A 17,781-nucleotide genomic window follows, 5' to 3' on the forward strand; every position below is an offset into this window, starting at 1 on the left:
GCAGTTATGACCCCCTGCCTCTGTCCCTCGACGTCCCTGGCATGACCCCTGACAGTCTTCGTCCCTGGCATGACCCTGACACTCTTCCTTCCTGGCATGACAATGAGTCTTCGTTCCTTGGCATGACCCTGACAGTCTTCGTCCCTTGGCATGACCCTGACAGTCTTCGTCCCTTGGCATGACCCTGACACTCTTCCTTCCTGGCATGACAAGGAGTCTTCGTCCCTTGGCATGACCCTGACAGTCTTCGTCCCTTGGCATGACCCTGACAGTCTTCGTCCCTTGGCATGACCCTGACAGTCTTCGTCCCTTGGCATGACCCTGACAGTCTTCGTCCCTTGGCATGACCCTGACAGTCTTCGTCCCCTGGCATGACCCTGACAGTCTTCGTCCCTTGGCATGACCCTGACAGTCTTCGTCCCTTGGCATGGCCCTGACAGTCTTCGTCCCTTGGCATGACCCTGACAGTCTTTGTCCCCTGGTATGACCCTGACAGTCTTCGTCCCTTGGCATGACCCTGACAGTCTTCGTCCCCTGGCATGACCCTGACAGTCTTCGTCCCTTGGCATGACCCTGACAGTCTTCGTCCCTTGGCATGACCCTGACAGTCTTCGTCCCTTGGCATGACCCTGACAGTCTTCGTCCCTTGGCATGACCCTGACAGTCTTCGTCCCCTGGCATGACCCTGACAGTCTTCGTCCCTTGGCATGACCCTGACAGTCTTCGTCCCCTGGCATGACCCTGACAGTCTTCGTCCCTTGGCATGACCCTGACAGTCTTCGTCTCTTGGCTTGTACCTGACACTCTTCGTTCATCAGCAGGCCCTCCGTACCCTTTGGCCCTGGGTACCCCTCTTCACACTTTTCGACCGCCGTAGATATAAACTTGGAGCAAATTACTGTACGTGTCGCCACGTCTATATTCCAGGGGCCAGAGACACTCTTATCTCGACAAGGTGGTCGTTATCCCGGCCCTAACGACCCTCTAAATTGCAATAGTTAAGGCGTCATTATCCGCCTCTTAAATGAACGACAGAATAATCGATTCTCAAGATCTTCTTATCTATTATCTTTGTTTGTTTATCTGGGGAATCATCTCAAATGAAGGCGTCTGTTCTCACCCCAGCGGAACACGCGGCCATCTTGGGCGGAAAATCTCTCTGGTCAGACCCGATAATTTCGATACCTCGTAAGAGCGACGGCCACGCTCTATTCCTTCTCTGAGCATAGGGAAGGAATAGTGCCCCATCTACCTAGGACCATCGAGGATTGAGCGCCGACCTGCAAAAAGTCCGACCTCCGCTGTACCCGACTCATGAACGAGTCATCAACGTTAGCTCCGCTTGTGATGACTCGAGTATTCACAATTCATCACCCTGTTGATCATCGCCTTATGAAGGTGGAGGAATTACTTACAACACCGCCTCACCCTAAGACAATACAACTCAACATTTCACATTTAATATAAAGCCATTCACGCTAAACAAGAAATATTTACAATACACTTATTTACCTATTTCCGTGAACAACATACTTCAATCTCTTCAATGTTCCTACACTCCCTACTTACCGGCGCTGCGTCACAGCGCCTCAGGGGCCAGACCCACACCCTGTGCCACCATCTTGCGCTGTGATCTCCCTTATCAGTTATCGCATCGGAAAATCGCATACCAGGGAGGAAGAAGGCGTTGGCAATGACAAGCCGGGAGAGAAGCGTCCAAATTGTCTCGAGCGCCTCGTTTGAGATATTAGCGAGGCTCCTGTCGGGGTGCTGGCCAGACCTGGAGTCTGTCTACCGGACGCCTCTGGGGCAGCTCGTCCTCCTATGGTCTCTCCCCGAACGTCAAGAAACTGTCGTACTAAAATGCCCGTATTCCTATGCTACCAGAGAACCCAAAACAGACAATGAGACAGTGCGTCAATTTCGCAAGACGCTGCTACTTTTCAGTACGAGGATTTTTTTTATCTTATGTGGAGTATACGTTAGAATGACCAGATCGCACACTAGAATGTGAAGGGACGACGACGTTTTGGTCCGTCCTGGACCATTCTCAAGTCGATTGTGACTTGATCGACTTGAGAATGGTCCAGGACGGACCGAAACGTCGTCGTCCCTTTCACATTCTAGTGTGTGGTCTGGTCATTATACTTTAACCACGTTATTGTGACTCGTCGCCTGTATACGCTAGAATGTGACGATGTATTAAGAGGACAGGTTGCAAGGGAGATTGTATCAGCAGGTCCTGCTGAGTGGCGGTCACATCGGCGGTGTCATCCCTCAAGACTGTCGCCACTTGCTCATCTTTATCGTTCTATGTTGGTTACATTAGTGATTAACACTTTAATCCTTCACACCAACGTGAGCGTGCGCTGGTGTGTGTGTGTGTGTGTGTGTGTGTGTGTGTGTGTGTGTGTGTGTGTGTGTGTGTGTGTGTGTGTGTGTGTGTGTGTAATTACCTAAGTGTAATTACCTTAGTGTAGTTACAGGATGAGAGCTACGCTCGTGGTGTCCCGTCTTCCCAGCACTCTTTGTCATATAACGCTTTGAAACTACTGACGGTCTTGGCCTCCACCACCTTCTCACCTGTGTGTGTGTGTGTGTGTGTACTCACCTAGTTGTACTCACCTAGTTGTGTCTGCAGGATCGAGCACTGACTCTTGGATCCCGATCCTCTGTGTGTGTGTGTGTGTGTGTGTGTGTACTCACCTAGTACTCACCTAGTTGTGTTTGCGGGGGTTGAGCTCTGGCTCTTTGGTCCCGCCTCTCAACCGTCAATCAACAGGTGTACAGATTCATGAGCCTATCGGGCTCTGTCATATCTACACTTGAAACTGTGTATGGAGTCAGCCTCCACCACATCACTTCCTAATGCATTCCATTTGTCAACCACTCTGACACTAAAAAAGTTCTTTCTAATATCTCTGTGGCTCATTTGGGCACTCAGTTTCCACCTGTGTCCCCTTGTGCGTGTTCCCCTTGTGTTAAATAGACTGTCTTTATCTACCCTATCAATCCCCTTCAGAATCTTGAATGTGGTGATCATGTCCCCCCTAACTCTTCTGTCTTCCAGCGAAGTGTGTGTGTGTGTGTGTGTGTGTGTGTGTGTGTGTGTGTGTGTGTACTCACCTAGTTGTACTCACCTAGTTGTGTCTGCAGGATCGAGCATTGACTCTTGGATCCCGATCCTGTGTGTGTGTGTGTGTGTGTGTGTGTGTGTGTGTGTGTGTGTGTGTGTGTGTGTGTGTGTGTGTGTGTGTGTGTGTGTGTGTGTATTTACTACTTGTATTTACTATTTGTGTCTGCAAAATCGAGCTGTTAGCTTTTGGATCCCGCATTTCTAACCATTGGTTGTCTAATATATTGAACCCCAAACAGTTTTTCCCTCTATCGTATCTACTATATATACTTATCTCTAACACACACACACACACATAATGAAAAGTTTCAGAAGTGACGCTAAGAGAAAGGAAAGGGGAAACATGATGGAGATATATAAAATACTTAGGAAGGTTTGACATGATGGCAACATAGATGTTCACATTGAATATCAGCAGCACACAGGGACATTGGTGGAAGCTTGAAACTGAACTGAGTTATATTGATGTTAGAAAGTTTTAATTTAGCGTGAAAGTAGTGGGGGAATACAACAAATAAAGTCTCCGTGGTGTAGTGGTAAGACACTCGCCTGGCGTTCCGCGAGCGCTTTGTCATGGGTTCGTATCCTGGCCGGGGAGGATTTACTTGGCGCAAATCCTTAACTGTAGCCTCTGTTTAATGCAACAGTAAAATGTGTACTTGGTTGTAACAACGATTCTTCGCGGCAGGGGATCGTATTCCAGGGACCTGCCCGAAACGCTACGCGTACTAGTGGCTGTACAAGAATGTAACAACTCTTGTATATACCTCAAAAAAAAGGAGCAGGTTGTGGAAATAAACTATATTCATCATTTTAAAAGTGGATGTGATTGGGCAATAGGACAAGAGTCACTGCTTTAAGCCATCGACGGCTAGAAGGGGGGGGGGCGGGGTTTAAGAGCCAATACTCGATCCTGCAGGCACAAATACGTGAGTAAAAATACGTGAGTAAAAATACGTGAGTAAAAATACGTGAGTACAGACACAAATTCCTAGATGCAGCCTGAAACAGCTGAATAACTCCTAGGTTTCCTATTTCCTGCTTGGTGAATAGAGGCATCAGGTGAAAGGAACTCTGCTCATTTGTTTCTGCGTCGATCGAAAATCGAATCAGAGTTCACGGACTGTGAATCCCGAACACTGTTCTCTCGGCCGTGTGTATGCCCAACCACTTGGAGTGGGCGGTAGAGCGTCGGTCTCGCTTCATGCAGATCGGCGTTCAATCTCCGACCGTCCAAGTGGTTGGGCACCATTCCTTCCCCCCCGTCCCATCCCAAATCCATATCCTGATCTCTTCTAAGTGCTATACAGTCGTAATGGCTTGGCGCTTTCCACCTGATAGTTCCCTCCCCCTTCGGCCGTATGTACATGTATGTGTCTGAGAGAGAGAGAGAGAGAGAGAGAGAGAGAGAGAGAGAGAGAGAGAGAGAGAGAGAGAGAGAGAGAGAGAGAGAGAGAGAGAGAGAGAGAGAGAGAGAGAGAGACAGACAGACAGAGAGAGAGAGAGAGAGAGAGAGAGAGAGAGAGAGAGAGAGAGAGAGAGAGAGAGAGAGAGGCAGAGAGAGAGAGACAGAGAGAGAGAGAGAGAGAGAGAGAGAGAGAGAGAGAGAGAGAGAGAGAGAGAGAGAGAGAGAGAGAGAGAGAGAGAGAGAGAGAGAGAGAGAGAGAGACAGAGAGAGACAGAGACAGAGAGAGACAGAGAGAGACAGAGACAGAGACAGAGAGAGACAGAGAGAGACAGAGAGAGAGAGAGACAGAGAGAGACAGAGAGAGACAGAGAGAGACAGAGAGAGAGAGAGAGAGACAGAGAGAGACAGAGAGAGAGAGAGAGAGACAGAGAGAGACAGAGAGAGACAGAGAGAGACAGAGACAGAGCGTGGGGACGAGACATGAAACAGATCTAATCTTGATAGCTAATCTAAGACTGTCAGTGAAGTGCAGAGTCAGTAGCCTTTCCCCGGTAATTGTCGCTGTCGGTAATGGACAACACGGGTGGTGGAGGACCCGCGGGTACTCCTCTCCACCCGGGTTGTGGGCACCCGCAAAGCAAGGCAACCCGAGAAGTCGATACCCAGCGAGTGAGTTAGTCGACTCCTCTCCTAGCGAGTCCCCTCCGCGACCCGACACCTTATCCACACCCGCCCTGGCTACAGGTCTTTATATTAAGATATATTTTGATCTCGGACAAAAGAATTCTATTTCCTTAAAATAAATAATGATTGACGGAGAGAAGAAGGATGGTGTCGTCTTGGACACTATGGGCACTTCTCTTCATTTATTTATTTATTTACTTATATACAAGAAGATACATTGGGTTCGTGGGAGTACATAGCATTGTTCTTACATTCTGGCCAAGCCATTAACACGCATAGCGTCTCGTTTCATGTTGCAAATGAAGTGACACATGTCTCAATAGGAGACAGGAGACATGTGACACATGTCTCTATAGGAGACAGAAGACATGTGACACATGTCTTTCTCAAGGATATGAACTAGTCATTCACCAGACTAGTAGGTTCTTATGCAAACCCTAAGGACTACCAGAGAGCGTTGGAACAGTGTAGGGACTACCAGACAGCGTTGGAACAGTGTAGGGACTACCAGAGAGCGTTGGAACAGTGTAGAGACTACCAGACAGCGTTGGAACAGTGTAGGGACTACCAGACAGCGTTGGAACAGTGTAGGGACTACCAGACAGTGAGGAAGGATTGGTTCGGCCCATCTGGTGTCCTGCCAACAGGAGGAGCTGTACAGAGATGAGGAGAGCCGCCGGGTTGACCCACGCGGACATAGTAAAAATGTTTTGCAACGTCACTTCCAAATTCTAGATAAAAGACGGATGACGGATGTAGAAATATGACAGCTGATCCAGCTGGGCCATTTACCTAAAAAAAAATCAGCATCTGAGTCCCGCTTTGAGAATTCTAGATTTGAAATGTGTTTTTGGATAGTGTCCCCATGTTTCAACAAGTGCAAAAAAATGGCAAAATATGATGAAAGTCATTGCTGCAAAACGGTAAGGAAAGAATATATTCATTATAACCCGGTGGCTCATTATAACCAAGTGATGACCCTGGGTTTCGTGCTCACTTCCCTCCCTCCCGGGTGTTGCTGTCATGAACGGGGGTAGGTGGAGAGAAAGAGAGAGAGAGACAGAGAGAGAGAGAGAGAGAGGGGTAGAGGCAGGCTCCGGAGGTCTTAGTTCCACCTCACATACTGCCAATGTGTCCAGACCAGCTCCTGTGCCCAGCCCTTGTCCCGGCTGTTCACGCAATCTGGAACTTACATGTCAGGGTTTCCTGCTGAGTAGTTTTTGTGTGGGTGAGGGAGGGGGAGGGGCAGAATGCTAGGGAAGACGGGTGGAGGGAGAGAGAGGGAGAGAGAGGGAGAGAGAGAGAGAGAGAGAGAGAGAGAGAGAGAGAGAGAGAGAGAGAGAGAGAGAGAGAGAGAGAGAGAGAGAGAGAGAGAGAGAGAGAGAGAGAGAGGGAGACACACACACAGAGTCAGATCGCAAACTCCTGGTGTCTCATTTTCTTTAAAAACATCTCTTGTCTTTCTATACAAATCTAACATCTTCAAGGTAGAAGAGGTAAGAGTTCAATAACATAGTTGAAGGGCTGCATTAACCACATTTGGATAAACAATATTACAATTCTCCCCCAGGGCAAAAACTAACAATTTTAAGGGGAATTAAACAAAAGCTATTGATTGGGAGGCATAGCAACTTGGACAAAGGAGAGAAGAACCATCCAATTTATAAACCTGTTTGTGGAATAATTAATGCATCAGCGTACAACCCAGGCCTCGAGAGAGAGAGAGAGAGAGAGAGAGAGAGAGAGAGAGAGAGAGAGAGAGAGAGAGAGAGAGAGAGAGAGAGAGAGAGAGAGAGAGAGAGAGAGAGAGAGAACAACGATCCATCAATTTCATATCTGCTCTTTATCCCCCCAAAAAGTAAGAGAAGATATGAACCTAACACCAACAGGACCGAGCAACAACTTGGGATCGCTTGCTCAATGTGATAAAACTAAATACTGTACAAGGATTAAATAGACTGGTTGTACAGCTGAGATAAAAGAGGTGTGCAAGTACTATAAGGCCCACATTTCCAATTAAGTTCGAAGAGAAAAATACTTTTTAACACTACATAACCCTCTTGAAACCTTCAGGAAACAGTACTTGAAGAGATAACTAGAGAGGCAGTAAAAACTATTAGCGGAACTGCAAAGAAATAAAGCATCATTGCAGAATGGAATATATCATGGATACTACTATTGCACGACTTGCTTAATAAGCCTCATCTACCACTCCTAGGGGTCTGTGCCCCCTGATCCTAGGAACCACTAGTTTAAGCCCCCGTTACAGCCCCCAGGTACTGTGTCCTGACCCCTGGGTCGTAGATAACGCATCTCTCTGTGCGTAGATAACGAGAGATAACGCATCTCTCTATGCGTAGATAACGAGAACGAGCATTTATAATATCGTACTCTTAATCACATATTATTTCAAAATTATCATAACATTCAATTTAATAATATTGGGAACCGGTGTTATTAAAATAGTTACCGTCCTACCATGATTATAACATAGTCTGGGGATGGTGAGTCACAGTGATGGGGAATCATTTTTACACATAATGGGATTAATGTGTGATTACAAAAGTGAAATACAATTCTAACAGGCTAACATATATGCACACACACACACACACACACACATATTATATATATATATATATTATATATTATATTATATATATATATATATATATATATATATATATATATATATATATATATATATATATATACACACATACACATATCATATATATATTTATGTCTCCCATACTTTGACAGGTTAAGAAATATAAACTACTATAGTTTCTATAGCTGCTATAAAACCTGCTGTGTTACTAACTACTTAACCACAGATGGTGATTAAAGTACTTTTACAAGCTCAAATTATAGCTACATCACATATTTTACATAACTGATGCATTACATAGTTAATCTTTAGTACAAGTCCAATATATCATCAAGTGTTCCAGTGTTCCAGATAATATTTACAGAGTTCAGTAATTTACAGTAGTTTCAACCCCCGCAAACACAACTAGGTGAATAAAACTAGCTGATTACCCATATTAATCACCATGTGGTTGTACAAGCCTGGTGAGTGGCACTTCAGTCCGGTTAGTGGCCAGAAGAACCTAATAACCGGAGCTCCGAAGACCATTCGGATGAGTGGGTCAGAGCAACACCCATAACAGAGTGCGACACTAAGGAGACAGCTCCGACCGCGTGATCAGTCCCACCTCCCCCCCTCTCCCCATCCCTTGTTTAAACACCCTGTTGAGTTTGATGCAGAGGTTTGAGGCGATGCCACAGAAGCCGTCAAGCGGAACACCTTGTCTAACCAGTCGGCGCTTACGCAGACCCCGAGACCCACAGTGTGTTTTTATGAGATCGTGAAGAGGGAAGAGAAGTGACGAGGAGCCCCTTAGCTACTCTGGGAGCGACCGGGAACCAGCAAGAAGCACCGCAAGTCTCCGACTATGTTTTTCTCTGTATGGGTGGCCAACTCGAGCGCCTATTAGCCATCCCTACTGCAGCCATTAATCATCCATGGAAAAAGCCGACTGTGTGATGATTACGGGGGGTTATTGTGTAAATTAGGCTACTTAGGGCTAATCATCATAATGGTAATACGAGAACTCATCGCTAGCAAAGTGAAGAATGAGACCTCTGTAAGGTGTGTGGTGGCCAGGCTGCATGCCCGGGAGATCAATCATTGGTTGACAGCCTTTTATTCTGTCTGTTCCTTGTGTGACGCCACCACCGACGAGCACACACACGCACGCACACACCTGGTAGCCTGTGAATACAACTAGGTCAACTAAGTGAACACACATACACTCACACACACACACACACTCATAACACACACACACTCACACACACACACACACACACACACACACACACACACACACACACACACACACACACACACACACACACACAAGGGGGGCCTCGCGGCTGAGTGGATAGCGCTCGGAAGTCGTAGTCCTAATGGCCCGGGTTCGATTCCCGGCGGAGGCTGAAACAAATGGGCAAAGTTTCTTTCACCCTGATATCCTGTTCAACTAGCAGTAAATACGTACCTGGGAGATAGACAGCTGCAACAGGCTGCTTCCTGGGGATGTGTGTATGTGTTAGAGAGAAATATATATGTAGTAGATATAATAGAGTAAAAATTGGTTGGTTAGAAAGGTGGGGTCCAAGAGCTAATAGTTATATTCTACAGAGACAAATGGTAAATACAAATAGTAAATACACACACATCAGGCTCAGGAACCTGTACACCAGTTGATTGACAGTTGAGAGGCGGGACCAAAGAGCCGAATCTCAACCCCCGCAAGCACAACTAGGTGAATAAACACACACTTGCAATCCATCGACCCAAGTTCGAGTCCCGGACGAGACAGAAACAATCGGGCAGAGTTTCTTTCATCTGGTGCCTCTGTTTACTTAGCAGTAAAGTAAGAACCGGGGAGTCAGACAGCTATTGCGGCCGCCATCCCGCGAATATGTTTGTGTTTGTCTGTGTGTGTGAGGAACAGAAATACACAGTAGATATGACAGAGAAACATAAGTCGTATGTCATTTCGTTAAATAACCAACTGTTAAAAAGGCGGGGTCCAAGAGCTACCACCTCGCCCCAACAGGCACAAACAGGTATATTAATAAAAAAATTGCACACGCGCACATAACAAATGCAATATTTCCGTAGGGTTCAAAGGGTTTAATATAGCAAGGGAAGGGAGGGGAGGACGAGAAGTGACCCAGCTTCATAATGCTAGTTGTACCGAGCTGTCCCGGGCTGTCCCGGGTAAGGGACAGTGGCAGAAACAAAAGATAAGATTAATGTAATACATACCCCCCCCCCCCCCACACGACACCAAATGGCAGAAGACCCAGACAGGAGGTGGAGGATGATAGAAACAACATGGCCACCATTAATATAATAAAAAGGGCACCTTCCGTCGCCTGCAGGGATGGACCAGACTGTTACTCATTGGGAATTTCAAGCATAGAAGGACAGACTAGGAGAACAGAGAACCACACGAGGGTACAGATACGCCAAGAGCTAAACTATTGAACATGACAACAAGAAACCTTCTAAGCCAAAGAGTGCCGGACCAACCGGGCTGTGGTGGGTATGTGGGCCTGCGGGCCGCTACAAGCAACAGCCTAGTGGACCAAACTCTCACAAGTCAAGCCTGGCCTCGGGCCGGGCTTGGGAAGTACAAGAACTCCCAGAACCCCATCAACCAGGTATCAACCGGGTAAGCCAACATGTCAGGTGACCTACAAGAATGAAAAATAATGATGAACCAGCTAGATATGACCTGATATTCACTCTGAACGAGTCTGACACAAAGGAAGTCTAATTGGAAGCCCCCCATTACCTCAGCTTTGGGAAGATGCCTTAAGGGTACCTCAAGGTTGCCAACTTAAGAAACAATGTGTCACAGCTCTATGTAAGGAGTCGGCAGTCTTTAAGCACCTTCAATACGTCTTCCCTAAGTTGCTTGAGACAAGGGTCACAGCAGTGTTTGAGTGGAATGACGACCGTTTCCTACATTGAAAGCATAAGCAATCGGGAAATAACACTCATTACCCAGGACAAATTTTCGTGGCAGTGTATCTGACCCGGCACACACACTGAAGCAACCAGGCGATGAAAGTCGACTTGAGAATGGTCCAGGACGGACCGAAACGTCGTCGTCCCTTCACCTTCCAGTGTGTGGTCTGGTCAACACTCAAGTGCTGGACTACACAGTGGAGTGCGTGACGCAACACGCAACTCTGAGAGTGAAAAGACTCGGGCAGTGGCTCCCGGTGTGAGTGCAGGAGACACTGAACAGTGACGGTGACTTAGTTGAGAACACATAAATCGCGCTTAATCCTTACAAAATTTATAAGAAACTAACACTGCCCATTGATCTGAAACGTATGAAGGACAGTGACAAACTGAGCATGGGACTGAGGTGGAGGTTCACTGTGAACCAAGTAACGAGGCGTTACCTAACTTGCGCTAGTAGGGAATGGTACAACCAGTGAGTGGGGAGCTGCTTAATACTCATCAAGATAACGCGTGATGGGATGTTGGACAACGTGATCAGAATGTAGTCATTAGATAGAATATTAAAATTAATATTTGAAAAACAACCACTGAGACTCTGGCTATTGAAATTCGACCCTCAAGAGATAACAGTTCCACGGACATCTCTTGAGGTTATCTTGAGATGATTTCGGGACTTTTTAGTGTCCCCGCGGCCCGGTCCTCGACCAAGTCTCCACCCCCAGGAAGCAGCCCGTGACAGCTGACTAACACCTGCGAAAAAAAATATACAAACATACCTTAAATAAACCTTAAATAAAAAAAAGACTTGTTAATGACGAATGAGATGATAATGGATAAAATGTTTTCCCCTTTGCTCAAAAATGCTTATTGGAGGCGAGACTGTACTTCTGCCTAAAATTAATAATCATACGCTTACAGACGGTCTGGTCAAAGTACTTCACCTGGTGTTGAGTTAACGATGCTATTACGGGCTCACCATAGCCCGTGCTACTGGAACTTATTGTTCTGAGTAGCGAATCTTAAACAACATAACGATGCTGATACTGAGCATAACTTTGCCAGCAATTAATTCATTTCCTCACAATATTTGCTGCTATTAATCGTTATCAGTTTGCTTGTATAATGTTTGCTCTACGGAAACCTCGCTAGTTATTAATGATGTCAGCACAATATTATTGGAATATATATAACACATCTTTTCGGAAAATTATTATTTTGTATTGTATTGGCGTCTCTATGTAAAAACAGAAACTGGATTTTTTTTTAGAAGAAACGTGATTACGTGCCCACACACGCACTCAAAAGGCCACGTAAACACGCACTCAAGCAAATATATATGAACATGAAGGGATACATGCAGAAAGTTGAGAGGTTCGCTATCAAACCGGTTCTAGAGTTAAAAGACATGAGCTACAAGGGGTAAGCTGTAAGAACCTGTTGGGTCTCATAGCACTGGAGATTAAAAAAGAAGAAGGCATGTTCATGACGTACAAGATTTTTATTTGCATCAACCATGTTGTACACAGATATGATTAAGATTTGAAAGTGAACTAGAAAACAACATGACATATTGTGTATAAAGCTACTGGGATATTAAGACAAACTTCACCCTAAGTGTAAACAGATGATAGAGTGAACTAGGGAAGAGAGTCATGGAGGCAGACTTGGAACACCTAACTCTAAAGTAAATCTAATCAGACCCAAAGGGAAAAAGACCCGAAGGTAAGTACACTCAATTACCCTCTACTCCCCCCTCCCTCCTCCCCTAAACACACACACACTTGCCAACACAAACACAATTACCAACACTTAAGTATAACCTATGATGATCACTTCATTTTGATCAACAACAAATTGCTTGTTTTTTTTGGACAAGGTAGAGAGAGAGAGATCGAGTTGAAGCAATTTTTATATCATATATTTTGTATATTTTGTGGTATGAATGTGATGCCTAGCGGCCTTGCCCTGCGCTATGCTGTGCAGCTATGTGCCAAGGGAGTATGTGTGGATAGTGACCGCTAATTTATATTTAATACACAATCATGTTTGTGAAAAAAATATATAATAGAAGTAATTATAAGCATAATTTCAGGACAGCTATTGCGTTTGTGTCGAAATAATACTTACAGTAACGTTTTTTTTTAGCATTAAGAAGCATCATTGATGGGTCCTAAACTTGAGCAGCTACCAAGATAGTGACAACTCGAAATTCGAAAGTGCTTCGTTATTTTTTTGGGCCATGGCTAGCAATGAATGAACATCTGGAAACGTCTTCCTAACTGAAAAATACCCAGCCAATACCAGATGATTAGTTTAATGCAGAGATAAAAAAACAAAAAAATAAAATTGGAAGCGGTACCAGAGTGACAAGCACGTATATATCCAACAGAAAAGTGGTATTTATTTTAACGAGTTAAATTAGCCCTTTAGAATGTTCTTAAGAAGGAACAAAAAAGGGGCTTTTTCTTATCTTGAACGTGAGCATTATAGAGAAGATTTATGTTGTATTTGACAGTGAACTAAACCTCAACTTCCGGGCAAACATCTAAGACTTAACCTGTACGTGAGACATTGTTTCCCCTCAAGGTACGAAATAAAAAAAAACACTTAAACCCCTTAAATATATGTTGACCACACCACACACTAGAAGTTGAAGGGACGACGACTTATCGGTCCGTCCTGGACCATTCTCAAGCCCTTAAATATATGACAATACTGCAACCATTATTCATACTCATTAAGTGTTACAAAGTGGTCGGAAGAGTTATATATTAAAAATTCGTCTAGGCCAAAGTAATTACACCTGTGGGCTCAGGCCCACCAGCTCACCTTGGTCAAATAAGGACAAATACCAATAGCCGCAGGAGACGCTATGGGCCAGAGAATAATAGTTGCTGCTGCCTCTGATCGCTTGTGATAATCAGAAATCTGAGCCATTAAGCGTTTGTGTGCGTGTGGTAGCTTCTTGGCGTGCGTGTGTATTCACCTAGTTGTGCTTGCGGGGGTTGAGCTTTGGCTCTTTGGTCCCGCCTCTCAACCGTCAATCTACTGGTGTACAGATTCCTTAGCCTATTGGGCTCTATCATATCTACATTTGAAACTGTGTGTGGAGTCATGCAGCCTCCACCACATCACCTCCTAGTGATGTATGTGTGTGTAGGCTTGTATTCGTCTGTGCGTGTGTGTATGTGTATGTGTGTGTGTGTGTGTGTGTGTGTGTGTGTGTGTGTGTGTGTGTGTGTGTGTGTGTGTGTGTGTGTGTGTGTGTGTGTACTCACCTCACCTACTCACCTAATTGTGCTTGTGGGGGTTGAGCTCTGGCTCTTTGGTCAGAGCTCGTGTGAGTACACACACACATAGGTGTGTGTGTGTGTGTATGTGTGTGTGTGTGTGTGTGTGTGTGTGTGTGTGTGTGTGTGTGTGTGTATGTGTGTGTGTGTGTGTGTGTGTGTGTGTGTGTGTGTGTGTGTGTGTGTGTGTGTGTGTGTGTGTGTGTGTGTGTCCACGTTATCTAGTTGCACTTTCCTACTTATCTTTGCGAAAGTTGGACTCCAGTCCCCAGGACCCACCTTTTAGCTGTCGGTTAAATGGTCTACCGTTTCCGAATCTCTGACTTAATATAAAGAATAGACTCATCTACTTCGTCTTCCCCGGCCGAGTATATTCCAATTATTATCTACCCGTACGATGAAGATATACTCTATTATATATCTACTCTGAAAAGGTAGATAAGAGTAGGTAGATGAACATGCGAGATGACAAAAGTCTAAGTAGATGAACATGCCAGTTATTGGTAGGCAAAAATGTAGATAGATGAATATGCAAGTAGATTGAGAGGTAAACTGCTGACTGGTAGACAGTAGAAAATTAACGAGTTAGGAAGCAATATAAGATTTCTTTCTGGAAAATATACGCCAAGGTTGAGCTGGTCGGAGTTCGCTTAATTGAGCTGGGTGGATCTGGGTGGATCTGGGCGGATCTGGGCTGGGCGTAGCTGAGTTAGACTGGGCTAGGCTGGGCTAAATTGGACTGAATTGGGTTAATCTCAGTTGGGCGGAACTTTTGGGGATGTGTTGGGCTTGCGTTTGCTTGGATGAGTTGGGTTTGGATTATCTGGGCTTGGCTTAGATTATCTAAGCCGGTCAGGGTTAGGCTGTAGATGGCTAGGCTGGGAGGAGCGGGGCTAGGCTAGGCTGGTGACGAATTAACACATTAACAAGGTCGTTGCACGCGCCAAAACTGATCCAATCACCTAACCTTTCATGTGGCAATTAATTCACAGTAATAAATCCTTTTATACCGAATGAGTTTGACTTTGGGCGATCAACTCCCGGTCATAAAAAAGCCCCATCATGAATATTAATGCCAATACCAAGATAGCGTTTTTATATGCTGATGGTACGTTCACAACACGTAAAAGCTGTCGACTGTGACAGATTTTAGAAGAGCTAAGAGGTGTGAGTTATATTTATTGAAGAGTAATATTGAGGTTCCAGTACTGAGACCAAGAAACGTTTTTTTCTTAATAGGAGAAAAATGTAAACAGGTTCTTTATGTGCTTAAGACCAAGTCACATTGAGTACACAAAGCGACATTGATGTGACGGGTGAAGCAAGGACAATTGATGTGCGCAGAATAATTTGTAGCTACCATTTAGTAAAATTGACGACAGTTTTCTACGGCGTCAATGATTAAGGAATTAATGAATTCCTGAGTTGATTTGAGGTCTCAAAGTCTCCTCCGGTTTCACCTGCTTATTTGAGTCAGAGGAACATTGGTTTATGTGTTGTATGTTTTCTTGGCCTGACCTTGTGCCTCGTGACCTGACCTGGTGCCTCGTGACCTGACCTGGTGCCTCGTGACCTGACCTGGTGCCTCGTGACCTGACCTGGTGCCTCGTGACCTGACCTGGTACATCTTGACCTGACCCGGTACATCTTGACCTGACCCGGTACATCTTGACCTGACCCGGTACATCTTGACCTGACCCCGGTACATCTTGACCTGACCCGGTACATTTTGACCTGACCCCGGTACATCTTGACCTGACCCGGTACATCTTGACCTGACCCGGTACATCTTGACCTAACCCGGTACATCTTGACCTAACCCGGTACATCTTGACCTGACCTGGTACATCAGTGCTAGAGGTGACCTGGAGGAGCTCTCCAATCTGACAACCTCACCCCCCCCCTCAACCGGTCCTTGTTACCCTGTAGCGGCCTCTGCCAATTATTGTCAGCTCATTACACCAGTCATCATAGCAGCTGTCAGCAGCCATTACCAGCAGCTCACTTCACCAACTACCACAAACTGCCACTATCACCCCGGTACAACTTGAAATTGGTTGTACCAGCGCCTGGAACAACCAATTCTCCCCTCAACCACCCCTGACTGAAGCCGACAAACAAAACACCCATTACTACGGAGCCAAATGATCACACAGCACCTCATCACCTCTAAGGAAACCACCCCCATTACTCCCGCCGCCTTGCTAACACCCCTCATTAACACCCCACCCCCACCCACGCCCACACCCACACCCCCCCTCCCACGCCCACACCCACGCTCCCCCCCTCACACACACCCCTAAGCTGAAGCCAACAAGAGATAACATCAAGAAATTGTGTCCCACTGCATACATGATGGTTAGATAGTGGGGGATGCTAAGTCGCAGATGTTCCTGTTATGCTGGCTGAGTCTACTACCTCCTTAGGGGAGGTGGTGAGAGAGGTGGTGAGAGAGGTGAGAGGGGAGGTGAGAGAGGTGGTGAGAGAGGTGAGGGATTAAACTATGATAGGTGTTTATTCACAGGTGTGTTTGTTGTGCTGGAAAATAATATCTGCTTGATAGATTGAGGGGAATATCGAGGTGGTTTGTCACTCTGTCTCACCTGTGGCCTTCGGCACCTGGCCACACCTGTGGCCCTCGGCACCTGGCCACACCTGTGGCCCTCGGCACCTGGCCACACCTGTGGCCCTCGGCACCTGGCCACACCTGTGGCCCTCGGCACCTGGCCACACCTGTGGCCCTCGGCACCTGGCCACACCTGTGGCCCTCGGCACCTGGCCACACCTGTGGCCCGCCATAACCGGTTCCTCACCCCCACAAGACCTGCCATAACCGGTTCCATTCTCGTTAAGCGAAACAGTTGCATCTTTTACGGAGTGGCAAATCATAAGAACGTCTGTACCTCGGTGGATCAGCTTCTACAAGATCAAGTTTACTCTTCAACCTGCCGTCTCTACGAGGCTAACATTTTTAATAATGGTAATAGGAAACAGCTTCAAAATGGGGACACTATTTCCTTATTTCATATTTATCCTTCGTTGCATAAAGGTAGAAATAGAGATAGAAAATGGGACGATGGAGAAATAAGAAATAAATATACGTAAACAAAGAGAAATAAGCGCAACGATATCGAACGATAGCAATTAAAATAAGAGTAATAAAGAGTGTGGAGCAATTGTAACCCTTCAATCCCTAATGTTGACAAGGCAAAAGGAATTATATGATTGCTCAAAGGTAAACAAACTTGAAGAACATATTCATCAAAGCTGACGGTGGCCAAGACGGTAAACTAATACTGTATACTTACGGGAAAACCCCCTCTGGAAGCCTGAGGTTATCTTGAGGTTATCTTGAGATGATTTCGGGGCTTTTTAGTGTCCCCGCTGCCCGGTCCTCGACCAGGCCTCTACCCCCATGAAGCAGCCCGTGACAGCTGACTAACACCTAGGTACCTATTTTACTGCTAGGTAACAGGGGCATAGGGTGAAAGAAACTCTGCCCAATGGTTCTCGCCGGCGCCTGGGATCGAACCCAGGACCACAGGATCACAAGCCCAGCGTGCTGTCCGCTCGGCCGACCGGCTCAGTGGTGGAGGTCAACCTCCACCACTGACGAATCACTCAGGAAGCCTGAGGATGACCTGAACCACTGACGAATCACTCAGGAAGCCTGAGGATGACCTGAACCACTGACGAATCACTCAGGAAG

Source organism: Procambarus clarkii, chromosome 48, assembly GCF_040958095.1.
Source record: "Procambarus clarkii isolate CNS0578487 chromosome 48, FALCON_Pclarkii_2.0, whole genome shotgun sequence".
Taxonomy (NCBI): Eukaryota; Metazoa; Arthropoda; class Malacostraca; order Decapoda; family Cambaridae; genus Procambarus; species Procambarus clarkii.